The sequence below is a fragment of the Leptinotarsa decemlineata genome, unplaced genomic scaffold (assembly GCF_025532065.1).
Source record: "Leptinotarsa decemlineata unplaced genomic scaffold, Ldec_3_MD MMD2_tig00000035_RagTag_RagTag, whole genome shotgun sequence".
Classification (NCBI taxonomy): Eukaryota; Metazoa; Arthropoda; class Insecta; order Coleoptera; family Chrysomelidae; genus Leptinotarsa; species Leptinotarsa decemlineata.
The window spans coordinates 19,990,507-20,016,256 of NW_027412540.1; the positions used below are offsets into that span (position 1 = coordinate 19,990,507).

The 25,750-nt window shown below is 35.2% G+C and overlaps 1 protein-coding gene across 4 annotated transcripts in view; it reads right to left on the minus strand.

Annotated features, from left to right (window-relative positions):
• Positions 1-25,750, minus strand: part of LOC111506585 (discoidin domain-containing receptor 2) — an 842,991-nt gene that overhangs the window by 681,710 nt on the left and 135,531 nt on the right. The gene's annotated exons all lie outside the window — the stretch shown is intronic.

Here is a 25,750-nt window from a genome sequence, read left to right on the forward strand (position 1 = left end):
ATTTTTATTGATGTAGAAGTGAGGTAATACGCTTCAGGAAATCATAATTGACCTGTGATATATAAATATTAGCGCAAGAAGCAACTTGTAGTATTCAAATCACTGTTGAAGAAGCTACTGTGTTAGCAAAACATGTCAGATCAAACATATCAAATCGTAAGGTGTAGTTTATGAAATTACTATCGATCTTCATCAAGTAACGACCGGAGCAATCAGAAAAAAAGAAAAAAAAATCATGATATTTCATCTTGGACAATTAACGCATAAAATGAACTCATTCATCATCTCTGAAGCACACTGTATAGTACTATATATTTTCTTTGTTGATGTACCAAAAAATGATATTTCATTTTCCTCAATTACTTTTTGCAGGTCTTACTGCACATTGAACTTCAATCTGGCAACACTGAGAACCACTTGAAAAAAGTATTCTTGAAAAATTCACCACTACTTTCGTGACCTCGAAGTCAACACTTCGCGATCGATACCTCACCTTTCCGCTGAAACGTAAACGTCTAAAATCGGAGAAGGAAACACTTTTTATCATAATTCTAATATCCGTTACAGAAGTCGAGCTTGGGAAAGTTCCGTTTTTGTTCGATTCGTTTACCGGTTCGCTAATCCGATTGGAGTTGCTATCTTCGAGCGGCAGCTGTCACTAAACACGTCACCATCAAAGAAAATCTCGAGCCCTTTGCCGATTATTAGCGCCTACACAAAAAAGCTTAATTCATTCTCACCTCTTCTTTCACTTCTGTCATTCTTAGTGCCTGGGTCGTAATGATTTATGATATACCTTCAACATTAAGTATTGTTCAAACGCTATGTGAATCTATCACTTAGATAGAGCTACACTACTTTGACGGTTGGTAGTAGGAAACAACACACATTTTCAAAAAGACTCAAATGAACGTGTTTATATTTCTTAAAGAAAGAAGAGTTTAGCAATATAATTATCTCTAAGTTCACCTACCAATAACCTGACCACAGCACACCTAACAAACAGCACGAACACTCCACGATGCCGCCTCTGATCTCAAAAAGTATGAAGACGCCATCTTGAAAAGCAGATTACTCAGGGCCAGACTTGCGACATGGTGTCTATAACAGAGGCGTACTGGAAATTTTATCTTGTCATAATTCATGAAATTGAACTTGTTTTCAAATGACTTCATTTAATAAAATAAGGTTCGTCATTTGTTTGTTGCTATTTTATTCACCATAATGAATAATATATTGATACGATACTATTTGTAATTCTTTCAAATAATATAAGACGTGATAGCTAAGGGTTTTCAGAATTAGATTTGACTGGCACAAAACGTGAGAATCACTTTACGGAAAACATCATCTCGTTTGGTTTGTTGCAACCCACGCAGAAATTTTCCTCTATTCATACATCAAGAGCCGTAGATGTGCATGGAACCTTTGGTGTTGAAGAAGAAACATTCGAATGGAGCCCAATTTCTTAAATTCCAAACATTTTTGTACTTGTTGCACGTTTTCACTATCCATGTTAGCATCTTCAGAAGTGAAATTGATATTAAACATCAATTAATAAAATGCTAATTTGGTTACTGAAACGTGCATCGAGTACAAGTATGGTGTATGGGAAATTGAGCTCTAATTGAAAGGTTTCATTAAGGGACGATTATAGTCTTGTATGATCCTCAACTAGGGATTATCTCATTTTTGTCAGCATATCTCATTTGTTGAATATCACCATCCAATTTTTACAAAATTCTGCATTACTTCTATCAATAATAACAGCTTTGTTGCATAATACTTCAAAGTGTGTAACAGGGTAGAAATTTAAAAAAAAGTTAAACATAAAAATCAGAAATGCAATAAAATGTTTTCTCTATCAAATATTGTTTGAATTTGTTCTTGAACTTGTATTTGGAGTCGTCTAAATTCCAAATATGATCAAATTTAGTTTGAAATTGTGTATTAACTCGCTTGAATAGAAAAATTGATCAATCAGATTAAAAGAAACCATGCTCAAAAAGCTATTCACAAACGTTAGTAACTGAAACTCTCAAATAATATTGCAATTGATTGTAAAAAATGTATTAGAGGTACCTACACACAAACATACATACATACATGCATGCATGTATGTATGTGTATCTATATTATCTTTCACAGATAAGTAATTTGTTCACAAAAAAGAAGGGGGGTTTCTTCTAAAACAACTACTCCTAAAGGCTTTGTATAACATAGAAAAAACTTTTACTTGAACAATTTGTATATTATTATAATTCACGTATGTACCTTGAATCGGTCAGATAACATTTATAAGATTACACATCATGTATGTACTGTACAGAAAAGTATAGTGTAATTCTTAAATACCTATACTCATTCAACCTTGGATATCTGTATGTAATCTAGTAACCCAGACAAATTTGTTTTTGCAAATGACAGCTGTTCAGAGAGCTTCATTTAATAAAAAAGGTTTTGTTTCCTATTTTCAATGATTTGGTGAAGTAGAAGTTGAACACAGTTGCATTCAAACAAAATGATAAGTTTTTGAAAGTTAAATTAAATGTCATAGATTCTTTGATTATTATTTAATTTTTTTTTCAATTTCATGTCAACAATTCAATACCAAAATTAAACTTGACAGGTCCACTGCTTTTCAACATGGCCGACATAGCGACGCGAAGTATATGCGCGTCGCTATGTGAGTGTCCGTGCTGCCCAAGTGAGTGTTCGTGCTGTTAGGTATGCTGTGACCTGACACTAGGTAAATTGTTTTCAAATATTATGTAAAAGAATTGGCCGATACTTGATGAAAATTTATAACGTATTATCCTCAGAAGTGTTTGTGAAACAAGTGGAAACTAATGGAAGTCGAAGATTTCATAACCACCCATTCTTTCCTGTTTTATAATAGTCGCACCTGATGATTGTTTAATTATATGTATATGAAGTACATGAGGCCTCATCTTTATGAAAAAATAACCTGGATTGACGTTGACCACTTGAACGTACGATTCAAATGTAGACACCGTTGCATACAACGCTACGACCAACTTTCTCGAATAACATAACTAGGCTCTAAAACGAGATCCCAAATGATTTGAAAAATGTGTCCATTCCTTTCTTCGGTTTCAAACTGGCAAGATGTCTACTATCAGGTGGGTTATCACGGTGAATTTTTGTTAGTCCTAATCCATAATTAGTTGTTATGTCATGCCGAAATTTTAGGGATAATTGCAGTAAACTATAGTCTTCAATAATATGTAAGTTTGCTTGATTGTTGGTGAAAGCTTGAGTTGTCGCACCCTGTATTGATTTAGTTCAGTTGGTTGAGTGAAAGGAAGCACTTATCCCACCCCTCTTTGTATATGAACCGGTGCTAACTCTGCCCATTGGTAGGTCATTTCCTCTGGCGCTATTTTTATTTGAAGTAGATTGGGAAAAACGTTTTTGACTTTCTACTACTTCATCTGGATACAAAAAAATGTGGGAATCTTCCAAAGAAAGGAAGGAAGCAATCAATTTTAAAAGGAAGTAACTCTATACATAGATGTGAAGATCATGCAATGAAGTAACTTTGCTACACATCAATGAATAGAGTTACTTCTTTTGAAATTGATTAATTCCTTTCTTCCTTTGGAAAATTTACAATTTTTTTGTATCAAGATGGAGTAGTGGAAAGCCAAAAACTTTCTTTCTCAAAAATCAGTCACTCCTAAAAATATAACCCTTTCAATTTCAGTTAGATTCTACTAATAAAGTCGATTATTATTATTATTATTATATTGGATTTGAGTTATCAAGTAAGTTATCAACAAATATATTTTTGCTGGTTGGTTGCTAAGAGAAAGAGGACCTGAGGGGCAGGAAAGAAAAATAAATTGTGAAGCCCACATATTTCCAATGTTTGAATGGCTCCTCACGAAGTCAGAAAATATCCTTGATGATACTAAAATGAAACTCTTCGTTTATTTTCAAATCTATTTCATATATATGAGAGTCAACTCATTCTGGTGCTGGGATAATTGATCGACCAATGTTGATCTGATTCATTTCGTCTGTGATACTTCTGGAAGAGTTCACGGAAAATAAACTTGCAAATGGAATTCTCTAGCTCCGGGCTAGTAGGCCGTGGAACTCATGGTACGAAATGTTTCGTTTGGTTAACTCAGCCAAATTTCTTCTTTGGTTACAGGACACCTCACGACGATGATGGACTAGAAAAATCTTATTAGCTTTCTGAGCTTGCCTGTCATTGTCCAGAACTGGTGTATTGCTATTGCTTGGAACGTAATGTCTTCAGGAAAGCAACTATGATCCAACCAATCCTTGTATCAAAAATGAAATATCATTTCAAGTAGACCGATTTCGATTGTATCCTTGATCTCCAAAGTAATGAACACGGTTACCAAAACTGGAGTTATTAGAGAGCTGGAACATTCAGGGACATTGTTTGAAGACTGCTTATCATGGTATGTCTTACCAATAGTGAATCGGCGATTTTTGCCTCAGATCTTCAATGCCAAAACCACTGATAGTGTCTTGATTTATATTCTAAGCATTCGACCTCATGTGGAACTACAAGAACCGGAAGCTTCCTGATGCTATCAGGATGCTATCAGGAATTTTCCAGTTACTAGCCAGCTTTATAACGGAAGACTCTTGTGAAACAATTTTCCTCCCATGATAACAAACTGCGAAAACTACTTGCTAATCTGCAGTTTTCTGTATGACAGTATGGAATGATGCAGTAACTTGCAATGGTAACATTTTTTTTTAACTGGAGGTATTTCAGGAGCTGAGATCTAACCTTGACTGAAGGAATCATTGAAATGGAATCATGTTCCTAGTTTGAACTATTATCTAAAACCAATTCATGAAAGGATTGGAACCCTTTGGGTTTCTGAACAGTTTACCGATTCTGACTGACCGACAGATGAAACTTTTCATTATATCTACATTAAATCACACCGGCTGAAAGCGTTGCGACGAAAATATATTCCACTGATGAATTTCGTGCCGACGGCATGTTTTTCCGCCATTATCAGATGAAAATAAAACGGCGGATTTGAAATAAATCCCAAACCACAGCAGACATTACAGAATCACCAAACATTCAAATAGAGCCGATGACATTCAATCCAAATGCCCGTTAATGGACGAACGCAACTGTACGAAGTATTGAACTGAATGTGCAGAAGCGAGTAGCTGCATCGAGATACCTGCATTCAGAAGGATTAAACCAGGTGAACGATTCACATCAAAGCTCTGGCTTCCGGTAATTGTTGAATCTATTCATTACCTTATGGGGGCTATTCGCTTAAAACGGAATTGTTTGTGAGCTCAACCAGGAACTAGTAATGAGACAGAGAACGATCAAGTAATCCGCAGAAGATATATGAATAGTTGGCTGAGTTCTAGCCATGAAAATTTGGAGACGAAAGACTCAACAAAAAACAATAACATGTTTCATCATTTTAGTTTTACAGAAAAAAGGGTGTAGAAGTTACTTCCGGCCTTTGTATTTGAAATACTTGTATATGAATGTCACTGGAATTTTAGTGCAATCGACAAACATGATATTTCCAACGACTTGACCGTGTCTTGCAATGAGGTTTAACAGATTGAACTTTGATGTTACGGCTTGCCAGATCGCCTTCGTTTGTGGTTCTCCAACTTTCCTAAAGAACGTTCTTCAGAAGTAGGAGTCGACGGTTAATTCCTTTACCTCCAATACCTTCACCTCCAATGCTAGTGTTCCTCAGGGTTCCCCGTCTCCAAATTTTTTTCCATTATATATCGACAAAAATACAAATGCAATAATTTTTTCTGTTGAAGACAGCACGTCAGTCTCATCTTTCCATACATCTTCGGCGACAACGAATGCGTTTCAGATTCGATTGGGGTGATCGATTTCAATATTCATCTTTCGTATTGGTGATAAATGATACTGCTAATGAAAATGAAATGTTGAAATGTATGGTAATTTTTACCCAACCCCCTATTCTTCATCATCAATCATTGTCGGCAATTAACTTTCAAAGCATGCTAGATTAAAGGCCGCTATGTGTGACCACCTGATGCCGCCGCTTGGCCCACGTTAGACGTAAAATGTAATTCAGAACCGTGATATGAAACAATCAAGAGAGTGGTAGGTAGCTTAAATATTCATAGAACGTTCAAGAGATTCATTGTTAGAGGATTTGGTTCGTGAAGAAAGTTGAATATTACGATAATACTTTAACGCTCTACACCGAGACACAAAAGGTTGTCCTGATGGATACTTTCCAATATCGTGAGTGAATTACACCGTTACTTTCTATGCCAAGGTCGCTATTGACGAGGTTGCCAAGAAATCTTTAAAATAACAAGAAAAAATTTTAATTGAGTCGATGCTTTGCCTATCCATAGGTCACATTATTACTAGTATTTTTCAGGAGATTCACAAGCACTGAAGGAATATCTTGAAGAGAATCTGGGAGCGGTGCCAGTGGAAAGTGATGAGTTCCATTCATTTATTCATTTGGAAAAATAGTTCCGGAAAACTTAATCCACAAGAACCATGATCTCCGAAATCAAAGAGAAATAGAAACTTTCTAATTCTGAATAGTGTTGGGAATTTCTGACAATTAACAGTTACTTTTTCAGCAACGTGTTTCCTAGCAGTAAATGCTACTATTCCTCAGCTGAAATAGCCTTCAGGAACATATAAAAAAGATTTTGTTGGACAAGGTGATCAGCAGGATGTTCTGGCATCTGAATGTGAAAAACCTATTCAATTTTTGGTCCTCATCGAAGTTTGATTGAACTTATGGCAAATACGATCAATATCGAGCGCGATAGCCCTCTCCTGGTTTGTTGATGAGCAGCTTTACCGTTTAAACTATTTAGAAACATTTGGGTAATGAATTGACTTCATTACACATGATGATGGAGTGTCAGCAAGTTCTGTTTTTCATCAAGTAATGTAGAAGAGATAACATGCAAGAGGGTGCGAGGTGAGGTATTATAATTGAACAACTGATTAGCGAAGTAAATGATCCTTTGAGAGTATTACTTGAAAATCATAACCAAATATATTATATATTTTTTGTTCATTATTGGAAGAGACTCAAATTATTTTGAAAATGAACGAAAATTACTGTGAGTTATTAAATTTTCAAACTCTGTATCGGTTTATTTCCACCAGAGGTTAATTATCTCTTACTTTCATCGATTATATTTTCATTTCAAGTATTCTTTACATTTCTATTGATGATACTTGAAATGTCCTTCATGTTCATAGTTGGAACTGAAAATTCCGTTGGATTGTTTTTTGATTCAACAAAATATTTAACGGCGATTTTTATTTGAATTCTCGAGATATTTGAATTCGGAGAAATTTTAAAAATAAAATTGGTTTGGATACGATATAAACTAGATCTCAAAGTGTTGTGGAATTTGTAATTGAAAAGCAGATTTTCATCGAGGTAATTCAATTGCGAGAATTTTTTATGGCGATTCTAAACGAAGATTAATTTAAGGCTTTTTTCGTGTTTTTCATCATTTCTCCATATTCAATGCCGTTTATCACCATAATTGACTCACGGTAATTCATTGCTAGAGAACGTTAATCAGAATGTCACAAAATTCTGGTCCCACGTTGGGCGCCAACGCCATCTCGATGTTTCAACAATTTTCAATTTTCAACACAGTCAAGCCACTCTAAAATTCGGAATAAGGTTATAGGTTCCTAGAAAGAAGTGACATTATTTTGATGATTTTTATTATGATATCTCGTTTTCGATACCAACCCACCGTATTCTCAGAAAGAATAAAAAATACCTTCTAGAAAACCTTATAGTATTCAGAAACCAACTCTTTAGAACCGCTTTATATTTCGAATTATCAGTATTGACAACAATGAAATGAAGTTTAATTATATTTTTGTGATTGAAAATCTTTGTATTCGGAAATATCTGATCTTCAAAGTGTTTCTCTATTCTATAGGGATTATATTTATAGATAAAAAAAACACCAGTAAAATTAACAAGCCATTCGTTTCAGCTTATGAGCCATTATACTAAAGCAAAAAAATGTGTTTCATTGGAAACCTACATACACCCTACCAAAAAAAGATATACATCAATGCGTCTGCCATCGTACCCGTAGAAAAATCGAACCCATTACACGACAGACTGAAGATCTGATAAACTGAAAAAACACATGTCGCTTGGCTTCATTGAAATTTTCAATTATTTTTAATTAGTACTTCTCAACCCATCGGCGACATGCCTATTAATTTACCCAGAATGACGGCGAGCGTCGATTTGTTGATAGAAGATCGTTTTTTATTTCTGTTAATTGAAAATTTACTCCGGTGGGATAAATCAAATCGAAAAATGATTGGAGATGATTTACTGCGATTGTTTCTTGTTTAATTGCATGTTACAACTCGTTATTAGTGAGAGTCTGTGTGTGGTAAAACCAATTAATCCGCATTTGTTCGATACGAATGCGATTACGCTGTTCCTAAGTTCAATTCGGTCTGTTTATTGAATTTATTGAAGGCGGTTCCAGAGACGATAACGGCCAGTAATGTGTAGTAGGCTTGTAGCAATCGACTTTCAATTTAATGCTTGAATCATACGGTGTAGCTCAGGTACAAATGGCTACGTGAGAAAATATGGGAGTGGGTGCCGTACCAAGGGATAAAAGATACCGTATGTCTTCTTTCAATATGTAGGATGAAAACCAACAACTGAGAGGAAAATACTACACTTATTATCGTTTATCATTTCCTGTGGAATAATACTTACGTAATGTCTATACATACCATACATATATAATGACGTTATAACTATAGACCATTTTAGAATTTCATTAACATCACAAGCTTCTGAAGATGACATCAACACTAGATTCAGTTGTATAAGAGAAAAGTCAAATCGCTAACATGATTTCATGAATTTCAACACAGGAACAAGCAGATTGATTGGGTTTATGTAATTTTCAATAATGTCGCTAAACTTCTTCAGATTTTCCACTCATTTGTGAGGATGATTTGTTACTATTTGTGTTGAATTGATGAAGTAGATAAGTTACTGTTTTATAAAGTTGGTGTTGCAAGAACTAACCACATTCGAATCTCAGAATTTTTTGAAACGAAATGATGGTCTTGGTGGTTCAGGTGTTTATTTTGATCATATGAGTAAAATAAGGGTCCAAAAACAAAACATTCATGATCCTCGTATACAGCACTGTTTCAATCTGCCATAATAATGATAATGATCTTTATTAAATCCTTCAAATCACATGCAGCATGATATAGGATACGTCACAAATAAAAAAACGTGTAATGGTAGACAAATTCACAATCAACAATATTAAAATATCACTATTCAATATATTTGTGCACATATACATGAATAACATTATTTATATTCATACATATGAGCAAACACATTTTCATTTTGTATCAAGAAATTATTTGATTCTATTGTAACATTTGTCTTGCAAATATACTTTCAATTTTGATTTGAAAAAGATTTTATTCCGTTATTCTCTCAGGTTTGCGGGAAGATGATTGAAAAACTTTATACCTCTATATGAGGGGCTTTTTTCATAGAATAATGAGCTATGTGCAGGAATTCTGATGAGGTCTCCGTTTCTTGTTGGGTAACCATGGCAATGAGAGACTGTTTGATACATCTCAACATGTTGCATAAATAACATCATACATTTGAAAACATAAATCCATGAAATTGTTAAAATTTTATATTTTTGAAAATACGACACGATTCATCTGGTTTTAGATTGAAAATGAGTCGAATAATTCTTTTTCGGAAAACAAATATTTTGCTTGAGTTACTGCAGCATCCCCTGCTGTTGATGTTATAGGATATGTTGCAGTAGATTAGAGCATAACATACATTGATAAGTTGATTGACCAGTGATGCTAGATCAAACCACAAATGCATTTTTTTACCCAACTAGCTACTGATAGTAGGAAAAACATATTTTTTCAATAGGTTTTTCTGTTGCAACCAACGCCTTACAACCAGCTGCGGGCTGATAATTAATGATTTTTCGTCTCCTTTCGTCAGGTTTTCAGAAAGAAAAAGAGTAGCAACCTCAGGTTCAATGATGAATATTTCGAAGATATAAGGAGGTGTTTCATATTCGGAATGCTTATAATTTTTTCGTCCTATGATATTGAAAGGAAACTGTCTCAAATCATTGGGCGAATTCTTCGAAAGTGATAATTCCCAAAGCTTTGAACGAAGTAATTTCAGAAGATCTCAGGAAGTAGAAAAAATTGTTCAACCTGCCACAAATAGTTGAAAAGAGACCTTCGCTGCACCATGTGGTTTATGAAACATACCTGAATATTCAGAAGAAAGAATTTATTATAACTGTCATTAATTTCAGTCAACAATAATCATACAATATCATTTGAGATATTATGAAGTCGAAAGAAACAAGGATGATCGATCCATTTTGATGGAAATCTACTCTGGACTTGAAGAATCGAATATCGTATGGGATAAGACACATTCAGCGTTCCGTATGTCGCGCACTTACCTTTTTGTTATTTCAAATATGCCCCAACTCAAATTCTATGGGGAGATTACGGAAACCACCTGAAACCAAGACAATACCCACCTCATACACCTCGCATGAATCATTTCCACTTCCTTTACTTTCACACAAGGATCTCGTACGTGTAGTGTTGAGCTGATAATCTGATTAGAATAAAAATAAATCCTTAGTCTTCATCCTCCACAACTTGAACGCTGAGACAATTCATCACAAAATCAACCTGTTCGGCGATATGCATAAACCGCTGGTGCACTGCAGAGTCGGACTGGCCACATGGTCATGGTATTGTTTGCTAGCCTGGCCAGCCCTGTCTAATGACTGATATGTTGAATGGATCATTGATACTAAGAGAACAAAGAAGCTGGAAATTTTGGAATGTGGTTAACTATGACACCAACTCTGAAACTTATCATTATTTTATAGCTGGTAGGGCTTGAAGATATTTCTCCTCTCGAGTTATACACACTTGTATGAGCTATATCACCTTTTTGAGTTTGTGAAATCAATATTTACTAATTTATGAATGCCAAAGTCACTTAACACCAATTCATTTTTGTTTCTCCGTACTGGTAAGTTCAAGGAAGCTGAAATTTGGTATTGTATAGATGCTTCTCAAGTCGTAGATGCGCAGTAAGAAAGGACTTTTGAATACTCCAACTAGAAAGTTCTTCCTAGGGATGAAAGGAGCGCGTTTACATATGAACATTACACTTTCATCCCTGTCTCTCCGTACCACGATATTTTCGGAGGCGGAAACTTTGCATGTTGTAGGTTTGTTTTATATTGTAGATGTGTAATAAGAAACGATTTTCAAATATTTCCACTAGGGCGCCAGCCACGGGTAAAAAGGCACCTCAGAACAAAATATACTTTTAATTACCCTCTCTTCATATCTTCGAATGTCCAATGGGTGAATTTATATTTAGTATCAGTGAATTATCCGGTGCTGTTCTTTTGTACATTGTCTATTCTGAAATCTTGCTCCATAATTATGTATCTATTACATTATAAGGAAAGGTTATTTTTATAGCAATATTTAAACTGAATAATTGCTTTTCAGGGCATATTATGACGTTTTTTGAATACTAGAAGTACTAGACTTCCCATAAAATGTCGTTTGATTAGTAATATTGAAAAAAGTTAAATAGAAAGAGCATACTGAACTGAATAGATTCAATATACATATATATACTATATAAATGAAAAAGAGGTGCATCAACTCAAGTTGAATCTGATTTGCGAAATTCAATGTTTTTTATTAAGGAAAAGAGCGGATAGGTATATTGAAAAGAAATATCTATTGTAATTTCATTCTTTGATAATCTAAATATTTACTCAATCGATTTGGCTCAGAATTTCCAGTAATCTGAGTGCCCACACATGACGAAACAACTTCCCAAATTTTTAAAATTATAATTATACTCCTATTGGGTGGCCATGTTTCAATAAAAATCATATAATGGGCAATATTTAAATTAACAGGTATAGTACGTACCTTTACTTCAATAGATAGACGAGACGATTTTGATTTACAACAGTTTTTTTGTGAATTGCGCTACTGTTGCAATATAAGATTCTGTGCAATCTACATAATGTATAACTTTCAAGTTTTGACAATGGTTCATTCCCGACGTTTTTATTGAAGTAGCACCATATTGAATGTTTGATATATTTACAAAATCGAAACAGGGCTATTGAAAATTATACATAGGTGTTGCAAAATCAATTTGCCTTCACCCTTGTAAATGGTAACTATATGGAATATATTTTTTTGTATAGATAGATGTCTGCAAAAGTAATACACATCTAAGAAAATATTTTAACTGAATAGAGCCTAAATAGTTTATTGATTGATAAAGTGGAAATTCGAATGATTTTTTTATTACAAAGTTTGATTCTATTTTGTTGAATTATTTTTCTAATATTGATATGCTGATTATTTAGATGCAAAACACCTTTTTGAAAATGAACGTCTGTTGAAGTTTTCTTATACAGGGCAGAAAACAAATAAACTTCACATTACCTGTGAACAAATTTGGCTCTACAGTACTTGAAAACTTGTCTGTGAGAGATGCGTGTCTTATTCCGCAATCATGGCGCAATTTATAGAAAAAGGGAAAATCAACCACCACCATCTCACTATTTTCTTCCCATTCCCCTAAAATTATGAATACGAGTCAGTCGTTGTTGAAACTCCGATACAAAACCATCCTCGCAATTAATGTATAAACCATTGATGATGTCCGCCGCAGTAGCGAACGAAATATTTGGTACATCAAGTCCCATTCGGTCACCAGCCCACCAGCTCGGATTTCGTTTTCTCTAATTGTTACTAATATGCTGTCATATTATTTCATTATTATCCGATAGTATCCCATTTACCTTTTTCCTGGAATCGTGGAGATTTACCGGCCACACAACCCTTTCAGCCCAGTCCAGCCCTGCCGCCAATAAATAACTGCAACGGAAAGGCATCCCTGCCATGAAGTCGGTGGTTCCTGCTGGTAGACATCGACCTGTAATAATGCACCTTATCGCGATCACCGTGTTTACAACCTCTTATCTACCTACGTGGAGCAGGATCGCGTGTTATCTCGCTACTTCACCCACCTCAAGCTCAGGAACGAGATGCTATCGTCGTTATGCATCTATGTTCTTTGTGTCGATGATGAATTGAGATTTTACAATTACTACTGGATGGTGTATACTGATGCACGATCGGCATATCGATTCTAACGCTGGCTAGATGCATCTACACCAAACCCTCAGAAGTATTCGTGAGAGTTTTGCAGCCTACGGAAAAGCGGGGGTCTCACTTTCAATGTGGAATCCTCAGAACGAAAATAAAAAAAGATACTACTCGTTCTTGCGCTAGATGAACAACCGATTATCAAAACAATCTTTTAGATTCATGATAATTCAATAAACAAATGCATATCTTTCATGGTTAATTTGGAGTTCGCTGAAACATTCAAACCACGGTGTTTAACGATTGATGTCATCCTTGGAATGTGCATTTTATTATTTATTTTTTATTTATTTCACATTATTTTACAGGATGAACCCAATTACAATTATAAATGTAATCCTTGATATTATGGATCTGTATCTGTAAAAAAGGGAAGGTGAGTGTAGGTCAACAGCTCTTATGTGCACATCCTTCCAAGGAGTTGTCCTCCTAGGTCATCGTCCATCCTGTCCTTTCCAGGAAGGTGGACAGGTCTCTGGGAGACATCTCCTTTATATCGGCAGGTGGAGGCCAAGACTCGCCGAACATACAGTCCCTTATTGATGGCAACTCTGGACATTCACATAGGACATGCCTGACAGTTCTATTTTCCTATTCACACATCCTGCATAGATGTGTGTCCACTAGTCCTATATTGTGGAGGTGTTTCTTTAGTTGACAGTGGCCAGTCAGAAATCCTACGGTTAAGCGTAAATATTTTCTGGTCACCCTTGGATCACCCTTGGCGCCAACATCCCAGAGTCGCCAAGGGTGATCCTGGCAAGATTGCATCCTTTGACATCATCCCATATATTTAGGGATTGAGCATGGGTGTGACATTTGGCTAGTTTCGCAATTGTCAAAGTCATCAAGCCGTTGGTGCCACTGGGTCCTAAAATTCTTAGTCCAGCCGCTTTCTTGGCTAATGACTCGGCAATGCGATTACCTTTACTCTTGTCGTGGCCTTTAACCCACCTCAGGATAATGTTATTATCTACCAAGGCTTTGACTGAATCTTGGTAGCACTCTAATACTAGCCCTGAGGGCTAATAGGGCTTGTCTGCTATCAGTGAAGATTGTTATGTTTTTGCCACAAATTTATTTCCTGGTTTGTGTTGTTTTATTTGTATTTTGTAGGGGTCATTAAATACAAACCCGGGTTAAATTGCACTGTTTGCCTGCATCAGAGGTTTCGCAGTAAACGCTTCTCTTCATAGGCTCAGTCTCAATTGACCCATTTCTAGTTCGAGGTTTACACCAGCCGTTCGCAATCGTAACATGGCTTGCACACGATATTATGGATATTATGAAAGATATTACCTAACTGAGATTTGTAGCTGAATGTTGTAGCTAACTGGGATTTATGAGATTTCATGAATATTAATAATAATAATCGGAACCCAACCAAAACCAACTTCATAAATTTTCATCCCTGCCAAAAAACTGTAGACCATACATATTCAATTATTATAGAACCAGAGCAACTCAAACAGACCGGCTGAACTAAATTTCAAGAGGTATACCTAGAGGAGAAACTGAAATGGGGACTTTACTGCTCTAAGGTAATAAATATCTGGGTCAAAAATTGTATCTGTTCAAAAGTCTTGAAGGATTTTTGAATGATTCAATGACTGAATCTGTCTCATAACAGAAAAATTGGGAGCTGGAATATGGTATCCTGTTGAATGCCCGAAATCGGATAATTAGATGTATGACCTCTTCATATTATTTCTCACCATGCAAACCACTTTTTAAACGCCTATGCATTTTAACAGTGGTCAACTTGTATATACTGGAAATAGCTTGCTTTGCACATGATACACATCCTATGTCTGTACGTGACTTCATTGGATTAATAAATACTATTACCATTATTAATAATGATGACATTGATGATAGTAATAATAATAATAATTCGGAGGAATGCGTACAGTGGTAAAAGGAATTTGTCTTTGCTGATGTTCAATAAAAATGCTGAATCATAAACCTGTCTGATGAGATCAAGAGTGAGTCGAAACAGAGCGGTTGTTTGATCACGAATGTTTTTTTACTCGAAATAAAAATTTGGGCTCTGGTTTTAACAACTTCACTGTTCAAGAACTCTATCATCTGGAAAACTGCGTTTATGTGGAATAAACTTCCTGAGGAAGTTTTTGCAAATGGATTTGATTTTCAGCGATTCAAATCCAATGTTAATCGCTACTTTCGCACAGGCACCACTCTTAGAGCGCCTTGAGGATTTTCCTGTAGTGCTTGTGTTTCGACCTTGAAAGAAAAAAAAATAATAATCCTGTGGATGCTGTTATTGGAAATTGTAGAGTTATGTTAAGACATTGCATATCTCAATCTTTTTTGAAAATATCGACTGTTTTAACTATACCTACAACAATCTGATGGAATTATTTTGAAATCTTACATCTTTGTTTATTTCAGTTTTTGAAGTAAATCTCTGTACACAGTAAAAAGTATTTCTTTTGAGGAAGATCATAGGTTGCTTTGAAGTTTTCATCTCTATTGGAGAAATTATTACTTCATGCCAACATGGGAAAAAATTGAATATACCCTGTGCAGCTTGAAATTATTGAATATATTTTCTTTATAAATGTGAAAAACGTGAAAACAGTGAATGTTTTTATTTAAATAGCAAATCACATACCTTAAAGTATGTTTGTATGATCGTGAGTTAAATTTTTTTAATGAAACATTTTATATTTTCCATTGATCCTCTAATAATACTCACACAACACTTTGAATTCCTATAACGGTTCCAAAATGATTATTTTGAAAGTCAATTTTTCTGTAAAGACTTCTGTCCACTTCAAAGTGATTTGAGGTACCTCTTTTGAATTGATTATTTATTTCTGATAAAGGAATGTTTAATCACTTTTTAACTTGATAGGCATCGTATGTTGAACAATAAGACCTCAGACAAGTTTAAAATTCTGAGGGTTGTCGTTCATAAGCGGACAAAAATTGGGTTGATTAACGGAATAAACCCACTCAAACAGTTTTTTATTGAAAAAAAGTGGCAGCTGTTTTCATAGTTTTACCTTTCTAGATATTTGAAATAGTGGCTAACGATAATGTGCTGATTTCTTCTTTCGTTTCAGAATCTAAGTGATGTTCCGGCAATTGAGGATAAACAAAAGCAGAATGCAAAACTTGATAGACGATAGTGATTATTTTAATTTTATTTACTAGAATGGCATCTAGTTTTAAAAACTTTATTCGTGTGAAATTACTAATAAATCAATTAATTTTCTTGTCTAACTTGTGATGTTGTTTATAGGCTTCGATTTTATTTTATTTGCAATTTGTCAAGAATATGAATATTTATTTCTGTTATTTGTATAACTGTATGATCTCTCAATAGTGTGCGGATGGAATATGACATTTAAGTAAGGATTAGCAAAGAAAATTTAGTTCTCTATTACGATTTGTTTTTCATCATTTGTTTTTTCAGGATAATATTCATGTTTGCAATTGCTTGAAATAAACCAATCATAATATATAATGTATTATTTAATTTCTTTCCTTACCACTTATAGCTGTTCATATTACTTTGGATTCAAGTAACTGAAGACATCCATATTAGAGGGACAGTTTATAAACAGAAGCATAAGTTTATCTTTGATGAAGTAAATGAGTTTATTTGATTTTTACAAATAGAAGCGTTCGAATGAAAAATGCTTCTCTTCGAAGGAAAACAATTAATTTCTTCTACGGAGATATTTGAATAGTGTTCTAAGTTAACATATCATTCTTTCAAAACTCAAAAAAGTTTTGCTTCGAGATTAATTTTTCTCACACTAAAGAATGTATACTTACTTCTCATGAGCTAATGTGATGATTTCTATTGAAATGTATGCAGAATCTTGTTGGGATATATTTTTACTCGAAAGAGGCGTTTATTCAGTTCATTTGAAATAATGATTCAAATTCAACTTGAGAGAATATATTTCTCAGTTAATAAAAATATTTCTTCATGAATATAGGAGAGCTAGATTTATTTAAATCGAGATGATGTTTTGCACTTTGAGATTTTTATTTTTACTGTGTACAAGAGAAAGTATCCTTCTGACCTACAAACACTCCATTTCCATTTCTTTCGCGATGAATGAGTATGTCATTTAGTGGCGAAGGGAACAGTGTGAAGAGCAATATATCTTTCAGGTCAGCAACTCATCTCTGTGGTAATTGATTCGTTGCTCATTTCCTGTTGGAGATTAATGGATAAACCGTCTGTCAACACAATATTATACAAGCAAACAAAAACGAAATGTCCACTGCAGGTGGAGCACATCGTACTGTGGAGGATACTGGCAGCGCCAGTGACGTTCCGCTGTTTAAATCCCAAAGATGTTCAAGTATTTTTGTAACTGCGCCAACTCAAATATTGTATGAATATATAAACACTTTTACTTGAATTTTTATCGAAAAGGAAACCATTTGCGCATATTTTCAAACATATTTTCAAACAACTCGGGTTAGTTTCACACCTAAAAGGTAAATATGGATTCAAGGGATTTTTTTAAATTTTGCACATTAATTTTCGAAAAAAAAATGAAAACGTAGCTCTTTTTGACGAATTTTTGTCGTTTTTCACATTGTCACTTATTCTAGATTAGACTGTGAGTTCTCAAATATTCAGCCGTTATAAATATTCAATATTTCTCAAGAAATTAGTTGAAATAACCGAATGCGGTTCATGACCGGAACATCAGGGGCGCATACGAAATCTTTTTTCGGGGGAGATCTCTGAGGGAGCAGGTGTCAATTTTAAAAGTATTTTGTGTGTTTGATGTAGATTTACGAATTTTGTGTATTTGCTTGATATGCCCGAAGTGTTGTTTGAGTATTAATGAAATAGATTTGAATATTTTTAGCTATTTTGCTGAAGAAAAATCAATGGGATATCTCTTAGGTAGTTACTGCAAATTCATTAAGTAAATAAACCTAATTTCAATGAAATGATGAATCTAAATCGATAAGGGTGGGCCGTGAGAAAGAACCAATACAGACTTTATCCTTAGTACATGAATATGTAGGAAGCAACCAAATTTGTAATGCAATTAGTAATGCAACATATGAATTGAAGAAATATCAACAACACATTACTTGAAGAAAAATTAAGAAACATGTCAGACATTATTAGGACAAGACGTTACAAGATATCGAGGAATATACTGTTAACATATAATGAAAAAGTACCAAATCCAATCGTAGATTTGAGAGAAAGGACACTTCATGGCCATGCCATAATTTCAAACAGAACAGTTCACTTTTCCAAGATATGGAGGAACGATATGGAAAAAATGGAAATCTGAAGGAGATGAAAGAGAAAGAATTAGAAAAATGTTTCCTATTTTAAAGATCATTTGAATGACATGCTGACATTTAGGGAATGTCGATTAGGTGTTATAGATCAGTAGAGTTGTTATCAGAAAGAAAAACTTATAAAGGGTTATTATTTTTCAGTTCTTCCAAGAACTGAAATTATCTCAGACAAAACGTCGGGTTGAAATCTGTCAACAGCTGATAAGTGACAATGTGAAAGGGTTTTTTGTTTTTTAAAATCTTCTTGAAAGAATCCAAAAAAAATATAATAAAATCAGCAAAATTCTGTTATTCTCATGACATTTTGATATTTGAAAAATGGGCATCTATTTCCTATCTTGTTCGATTTAAGTTTCTGATGTTCTCATGCTGGCCATTCCTATCTGGGATAGACAGTATATATATTGCTGAAACCTGAATATTTCCGAAAGGCGGTTTTAATGGAAGTTGAAAAAAGTTCGAAAAGGAATGAATCAAAAATAGGTGACACGCCTTCAAAGGATTTGGCATACAGTAGTGCGGGCTGTCGGAATGTGGCGCTTTGTAAGAAGACGCGTAGGTACTACAATTCTGATTGTTTCTTTCAACAATAAATGTATATAAATACAACAAAAATTGAGAATTTCCATTATAATCATTGTTGACAAATAATCCGAGAAAGTGCTGCGACTGGAAACATATGGCTTCGATTGCCAGTCCACCAAAAAAATTTATGGAAAAGAAAACAAGTTGACTTGAAAGCGGCCTGTGTATGCTCAGTGTTCACAAGAAAAGAGTTAAGAGGACACATAATTCATACAAGATATGGAGAATCTTTAATCATTTTCTGTCCATTTCTTTCCATGATGAGTACTGCATGTGCAAATATCTTTTATTTCAAATTGAAGGGGTTATATTTTCAGAAGTGAATAATTTTTGGGCTCTCTCTAAGACTCTTCAGTACCTTAAGTGTCTTAAGGCGAAACATCGATGTATACCAGTGAGGATGACAGTGTTCCATGTAGGTGCAATTTGTTACCATTCATTTAGAGTAGAACTCATGTGAATGATATCTGATTTTTATTCCACAACGAATGTTTGAAATACAAACTGAGTAGAGAAAAGTATCTTCTGTATAATTTAGTGTTCTTATAGAAGTATTTGTTTCAGGAGGACTTTCTTTCAGTTTGTGTCTGAAAGTTACTTCTTTGCATCATCTACACATCCATGTATACAGTTACTTATTTTCAAATTGTTTACTTCCTTCCTTCATTTGAAAGACTCCCTCACCCTTTTTTTGTATCAAGATGAAGTAGTACAAAGCCAAAAACTTTCTTTCCCAAATCTTTTTATCAATAAATCTCCTCCGAATGATATTGATGGAGATCCCGTATTTCAAATTGTGGGTTGTTGTACACTGAGAAATTTAAAAGATTTTGTCCGTTATTGAAAACTGAGAAAGTTTCGTGGAAGATCACAATTATATACTCAAATAAATAAGCACTTTTTTTAAAGAACACATTTAATGCTTCAGTCAGGAATATACTTACTTGTTCACATTCTTTCTTCGATCTGATCTAAGAAATCTGATTTCTACCCGCCGCTGCTTTTCTAATGGTCTTCTCAAATTTCCACCGAAATAGAATAATTAATGGTTGAGCAAGGGATGAATGCCTTCGTTTAACATCACTCATAAGTTTGCAAACTGATGGGTACTTTTGGCAAACAAAACAATATCATTAAACCCTACAACGTTATATTTAATATACCAAAAGGTAATAGATTTCAGTCGTTTCCATTGTAACGCTTCATTAAAACACTTTTGTTCGACTCTCGACCTACTCGATGTTTTGTAAGTTTAGATGGAGTTTACAGTTGACGTGCAGTCACTCAAAACATAAATTCATTTCAACATTTTTTGTAGGACTTGCTGACCTGAATGAATTGTTTGGTGATATAACGAAGGTTTACCTTTTGGAATGAGTTGTTTGGGCAATAATGGAGATAATTGCTATGGTGATGTTTTCATGGAAAACCAAAGAAGATGGTATACCTAGATAACGTTATGACCACAATATAATTTACTTGTGATATACTGTTTGGAACCTTTGGTGTAGTAATGAATATTACCGGAGTTTTTTCCCAACACCAAATCGTTATTTTTACACCTCGACACGTGTTTCGATCACCAAGTGATTATCTTCCTCTTGAAGCTATATATTCATCAAGAATTGTAATCGGCGGTCTTGCTACCAGTATAATTTTCTCATTCCAGATTAGATTAAGTAGTTTGTGACTTTTCGCATGAATCAAATCATTTCGGCTTGCTGAGAATTAGACGTTTTTTTCAATTTTCAAAAAACTGGAGAATTCGTCCAATAATCGAAAAAGATTGTAATTGTAAATCACCGACCAATCATTTTGATAATTTCTGCGAACTTTCTGAAACACTCATTCATCTCTGTTTCTCCATAGTGGTAAGTCCTGAGAAGCTGAATTTTGTCGCTTCTTCGGTCTTATATACGCACTAAGAGACCATTTCTGAATATTGCAGCTTGGGCGCCCCCCCGTGGGGGTGAAAAAGGCGTGTTTACATATGAAAATTACTTTTTCAACACTGTTTCTCCGTATCGCTATATTTTTGGAGGCTGGAAAATTGTATGTAGGTTCGTTTTATGTTGAAGATGTGCAACAGAGAAGGATTTTCAAATAATCCAAGTGGAACACCCCAACCGGGGATAAACGGAGGGCGTTGACATATGAAAATTAGTTCGTTTCATGTTGTCCTTAAATTACCGGTGGGTGAATTTCTATTTCGTATCAGCATTGCACCCGTGCGAAGCCAGGGCAGGTTGCTTTCCAGATGGAAAAATATTGTATACTTCAACTCACAGAAAGCCTTTGATCATATCGATTTGCTGATCCTCATTTATTCGAGTTTCCGTGCGATATGGTTCAACTTTTTAAAATGATTTTTTCGACACATACCAGAATGTTGATAATTGAAAGTCGTTTTTGGCAATTTGCTACCAATTTAGACGTTGCTCGGTAGGAGCCAAGAGCTTCCAACGCCGCTTAACTGCCCGAGAATATTTTATTGACTTGTGTATGAGGTTGGACTCTTCCAATGTATCTGCACACAATTCAGTAGCATAAATTTCCGCTTGGAATACAGTCGCATAGGTTCCTAGGCAGGTTGATATCTCTGTCCTGAGTCTGCAACTGAAAACACCTGCACCAGAAGGTGTTTTTGATCCATTTGTAAACCAACAACTATCTGCTCTTAATATGACCTTCTCCCGGAGGATCCAGCCTTTCAACTCGGAAACAGGACTTTATAAGGCAGGTCGTAGTTGCCAGTTAGAGGCATGAAATCAGAGGTCATTTCCAGAATTCTGTAACTTCCAGTGTCAACTAACAGTCTGTTGTACTTTGCATTGAATTGATTTGTGCAATTAGCAATGTGCATATGCAGTCCATCTAGCCTCTCTATCCAGAAAAATGTGAAGAGGAGGTAGATCTAGAAGGGGTACAACAACATTCAAACTTTGGTGCTTCGCCCTCTCAATAATTTTTGATGATATATCCTTCAATTCATTCTGTACGTGTACCTTGACTGAAATAATCTTGATATTAATTTTTAACTTTCAAATGGTATTATGATTATCATCCCAAACTGAGTACTTCTGAATGTTCTTTTTTAATAAAAATGTGACGATTGAACCTGAATATAATATTGAAAACGACCATATACAATAATTTAGGCTATTCCACGAATCTATGACGTCATGGAAATACCCACTTCATTCTTTTTTTATTTGTATTGTCATTTTTTGTTTTATATTACCTAATTTTGAGCATTTCCTACAAGGAAATTTTAATCTATTGGAAATGAATAGTTATCTAACGAAAATATTATGAATGGGACACTCAACTCCATCCCTGAATAGCGTTGACCAGTGTATATAGGCTTATCTCTGTTCTTGGCCGGCAGATCATATCGAACCGATAGTTCAGATGTTGGCCATCAGTGGGGCTTGATATGCACCTCTAATATTACTTCACTAAAAGACTTCACGAGCAGAAACCCGATATCACTCGACACTGACAATCATTCTTGTGCTGAGCTTGAAGCTAGGAAGAACAATCGTTCTTGCTATCGAGTACAGAACAGTTGCGTGTCGTCTTCAGCGTGCTGAGCTGGACGAAATATTTTTTTAGTAGCTCTATCATCGAGTGGTCTCCAACTAAGACGGCGATTCTCTGGGTTGGCAATTGCTGCTGTTTGCAGTCGTCTTTGAAACGTAGTGAGCTCAAGGTCCGGTGAGGGAGAAGCACAACCATTCCGGCCTGTTATTCCGTCTGAGTAATGTCCCCTGAATCTACAGCTCATATGTGGATAGATTGAACCATTCTTGAAAATATGATCTTTCTTATTTATCTGTAGGTACATAGTTTCATTTACACTAACTGAGTGCCTTTCTACTCGAATCCTGAACATATTTTCTACAAACGAGTTATCCCAGTGGAGAAAACCAAGTAGAAAACAACTAGAAACTACCCAACTGTAGATGTAAACCTAACCACTAGTTCTATCTTCCAATCGATTACAAGAATGATTCCTCTCAGGCAATTCATTAAATATTCAACATTCTAATTCCCATACCTGCTCCGTTTGAAGTTTCCGCATGCTAATTTAAAATTCCCATTCAGTGTTTTTGTTTAATTCCCTTTCAACTGCCCTTGAATATTTATATATTTTTCATTAAAAAACGCTTCAAGGCACGACAGGGCCTTTCATGAAAGATTCTTTTTGGAATACAATTCCCGTTTGAGGGAAACGGAGATAATTAAATACGATGTACTCATTTGAATTGAAACACGGAAAAATGATGAGAAATTTCATTGTCCGTTCATCTTCTACCGAATGGAACTTCAATTAAGGAATAGGAATTCTCAATTGTTCAGGATTGAAGAAGTATAGTATAGATTTTCCCTGCTGTTGATTATTATATTGATTGTTTGATGGGATTGGGAAAAAGTTGAAATATGTATATGTGATATTTTATCTGGTATACCTACTATAAATAAGACAAAACCTGGTTGATCAGTTTATGGTTATAGTTGTTCAGTTGAAACTATTTCAAGTATTAAAAGGCATTTGATAAATTGGTTAAGGTTTGGAACTGTATTCTAACGTTTCGCCAGCACGAATGGGCTTCTTCAGAGGTTTATTCATCTTGATGGTTCACCGATGACTCCAAACAGTTCCAAACCGTGACGGCCTTCAAACCCGAATGATGATCGTAAAAATATTAGGAGACCGTTTATGTGATTTCTGTCAGTTGTCAGACATTTTTGTATATATACCAGTTACCTTCAATGCAGTAGTTAACCATTACGTCCTTTTATTTCATGATCATCAATGCCTATGCCGCAGTAGATACTTAAAAACAAGATTACCGGTTGTCCAGATACTACTGTACACCATGACAATGTGTCAGGGTTCTACAGTGAACATGTAGAATTATGAGATTATCTGACTGTGAAGTAAGTATGAAAACGCGATTTATGAAGTATATTTACTGTTAAAAATTACACACAGACGTATTATTGACATGGACTTGACAGTCGTAACAGAATATGTATAATCTAGTTGCTCCCTATCTCTGAATTTGAATAAAAGAAAGTGTGTGATTTATCATCGAAATTTTTTATCCTTTTGAAAGACTTATAGATGCCATTGAGTGTATAATATAACATCGTTCAAACGTCCACCACGACTTCTATGGATGGAACGCATCCGAAACTTCCAATTTTCCATAACTCTTGCGCATAAATCAGGCTGAATTGGACCGATAGCATTGGTTATGTTGGGTTTGAAAACCGCTGTGGTTTGTGGCTCATTCGCATAGACATGCGACTTAAAGAAACTCCACATGAACTGTCTGTCTGTTTGAAATCTGTTTTTCCGTTAACCAGCTGTCGCATCTCTACGAACGACAACCCTCAGAAGTCGAAACTTGTGTGAGTGAATAAAGCACCTACCGACCGACCTGTTCACATCACCTTCACGTGAGATGACGATGTCCTCAAATCGCACGTGCAGAATATCCGAAGTGGCATGAACTGTGTGGCACGTAGCTCCGTCCTGTTGAAACCACATGTCGTTGGTGTCCAGATCATCCATTTCAGGCCAAGAAAAGTAGGTAATCATTGACCTATAGTGCTCGCCGTTGACAGTGATGGCCTGGTCAACGTCTTTCCAAAAAAAAAGAGATCGATAATGCCGCCAGCCCAAAATCTACACCAAATAGTGACTATTTTGGAATGCATTGGGCCTATTCATCCAGAAATAGGCCTCATCGCTGAAGATGATTTCTCCATGCAGTTGCCAACTGCTCCGAAGCTCATTCAGCAGACACACATATTTGTCTATGGTCATTTATCTTCAGTTCCTGGGTCACTTGAATTTTGTACCGGCACGATGCAAAATTCGTTGTGGTTTATGAAAGGCCGAGTTCATGTGAATGACGTGAAATCGACTGCCTTGGATTCTACTGCAAACTCTCACAGACAGAAACGACGTTTGCGGCAGATCTTACATTTTGTCGACGTACGGGTGTTGGTCTACCATTTAGTAAACCAGTGGCTCAAATCGATTCATCACATTGCGAAATATCCTCGGTAGGACAATTATGATGACCGTAAAATGGGCGTAAAATGGGCGCGCGGTACGTTGCCCGAAAAAAAACACGTTTTGATAAAACAATTTTATTACATGCACTTGTTGTTGAATGCTTTATCCGTCTATGTTGATCTGGAAAAACAGACTGAAAGAATGACAACTAATTTGACAGATGTAGCTTCAACAGGCATACCTTATATGTTACTGTTTGAAATTCTAAATTACAATTTCACTTGAGTTTTCGGATATCTCTCTATAAATTGTTCTAAGTAAAAGAAAAGTTTTAGCGTCTACAGTAGAAATAGGAACGATTTGGTTTTTCAATTCAGTTTTTCCTTCATGCGCTTGCATATCGCAAATCTAATATTTCATGTTTTCAGTAGTTTCGCCTCAAATTTTGATCGAGGATCGCCTATTTCTTTTTGTAACATTCTATGTCGAATATAACGATC